The following is a 2,272-nucleotide window of genomic DNA, read 5'->3' as shown; positions in this document are numbered from 1 at the left end:
ATCGCTGCGCTATAAAGTGCAAATGTGAAACCGGCCTAAATGGTATTGTATGTGGTTTGGGCCCAGACATCTGGCAACAGCCACACTGAAGACACCGAACCAGACATCAAACACCAGCCTGACTGATAGAATTTCAAAGTCCGCTGCAAATCTTCCACCTGCAAGACACCTGGAGTGTGTAGCCTGGCTGTGTGTTATGCGTGTTTGTTTTTTATTTTTTTTAAATATTTTAATTTTGTTATGTATCTGTTGTAAATTTGCGTTTTTTTATTTTTCATGTATTGTGGTATTTAAAATAAAGAGCAGAGTAGCTCATATTTTTTGGAAAAAAAAATAATAAAAAAATAAATAAATAAATTGTTTTGAAAAAATCTCCTTTGTATCATTTTAAAAAAGGTAAAATTAAGTTACCATAAAGGTAATTAAAATGTTTTGGTATACAAGTGTGGTTAAAAGTGAGATTGCAACATACCATGAAAAAATGGGTATACACAACTGAGTTTCAGGGAATTCAAAACCATGCAAACATAGTGGGTATACACAGAAATTAAACACCTTCAATCACTGGTTACATACTCTGTTGAGAGTTTCAGGGAATGCAAACACTGGTATACACAGCAATTACACACTACACGCCTTCAATCACTGGTTACATACTCTGTTGAGAGTTTCAGGGAATGCAAACACTGGTATACACAGCAATTACACACTACACTCCTTCAATCACTGGTTACACTCTCGGTGAGAGTTTCAGGGAATGCAAACTGGTATACACAGCTATTACACACCTTCAATTACTGGTTACACTCAGTTACAAAACACAAAGAAAGTGGGTTTACACAAAATATTACACACCTTCAATCACTGGTTACACTCTGAGATAAGGGAATGTAGACATGCAAACACTTAAAATTGCGTATAATTAGTTTCAGGGAATTACACATACAAAATGTGTTTTGTTTTGTTTTTTTTTTTTAAACTTTCATATCATTTTCTTTCAGTTCACACAATGAAGCGCCACCATACAAGCAGACACGGCCAGCCCAACCGCAGCAGAGATTCAGACCGCAGCAGGGATCAACAACGCAGCAGACATGACCGGTCAGACCGCAGCAGAAACAACCCTGACCGCAGCAGAGAGGAACAGCCACACCGCGGCGTACAGGCAACCATTTGTTTCCCTGTAAGTATAAAGACCTGAAAGCTTATTATGATCCTTTGTATAGTAGCTTAACAAGTGTCTTTATACTTGCAGATCACTTCAAGCACTAACCGCAATGCCGCAGCAGAAAGGGTCGCAGCAGAGAGAGCAGCAGCAGAGAGGGCCAGCCAGGCTGCAGCAGAGAGGGCCAGCCAGACCGCAACAGAGACTGCCAGCCAGGCTGCAGCAGAGACGGCCAGCCAACCATTAGTTTCCCTGTAAGTATAAAAGCCTGAAAGCTTATTATGATACTTTGTATAGTAGCTTAACAAGTGTGTTTATACTTGCAGATCAGTTCAGGAAGCAACGCAGCTGCCCCAAGCCGTAATGTCTTCTCCTGAAAGCTCCCCCTCACATCATCAGCGAGCTGAGGTAAAAAAAATTTTGTTTTTTTTTATTTAAAATAATTTTTTTGTGGTTAAAAACACTATCCTATTATGTTTTAACAGGAAGCTGATTCAGAGGAGCTTCCAGGAGGAGACGTGCAGGGTGGAGAGACACACGGAGGGGGTGCGCAGATTGTAAGTTTAGCACATACACAGATACATAATGCTACACCCAACACAAACATTCATCACAGTGCACACACCATAACTATGCATCCATCCAAACATTTTTTTTTTTTTTCCCCCACAGTCTTCAGAATCCGGTGCCCGCACTAGAGTGACTCCCAGGACATCCCAGGGTCGTCAAGGTGATGCCTCTGGTGGTCGGCAAACGGTAAGTAACCCTATTTTGATAATTGTTTAAATGAACATCATGTGTTTGAATATAATGTAATTTTTTGCTTTTTGTTTTGTTTTTTATCTTCACAGGTTTCACAGCGTGCTCCCCGCAGACATCAGGAGGAGGGTGTCATTATTGATACTGATGACCTCATCCATGAGGTGGAAATCTGGGAGCCGCTGTGGAACATGGCAAACCGTCTTCATGCCGACCAACCAACCACCCGACGGCTCTGGGATGAAGTCTGTTCTTCAGTTATTGACAACTGGGAGGAACTCAATGCGAGGGCCAGGGATTTTGTGCGTAAGTATTACAACTTCAGTAACTTATATTTCCAGCATGTGA

At 41.2% G+C, this 2,272-nt stretch overlaps 1 long non-coding RNA gene across 1 annotated transcript; it reads left to right on the top strand.

Annotated features, from left to right (window-relative positions):
- The first annotated feature begins 1,165 nt into the window (after nucleotides 1–1,165).
- LOC141052815 (uncharacterized) lies at nucleotides 1,166–1,820 on the top strand. The gene is made up of 3 exons (XR_012220902.1): nucleotides 1,166–1,419; nucleotides 1,492–1,573; nucleotides 1,651–1,820. It is a non-coding gene; the product is annotated as an uncharacterized lncRNA (long non-coding RNA).
- Nucleotides 1,821–2,272: the final 452 nt, after the last annotated feature.

The sequence above is a fragment of the Dendrobates tinctorius genome, unplaced genomic scaffold (genome assembly GCF_039654945.1).
Source record: "Dendrobates tinctorius isolate UK_male_01 unplaced genomic scaffold, ASM3965494v1 ptg000163l, whole genome shotgun sequence".
Classification (NCBI taxonomy): domain Eukaryota; kingdom Metazoa; phylum Chordata; class Amphibia; order Anura; family Dendrobatidae; genus Dendrobates; species Dendrobates tinctorius.
The sequence above is the reverse complement of the archived record's forward strand: the minus strand, read 5'-3'. Positions and strand labels throughout refer to the sequence as shown.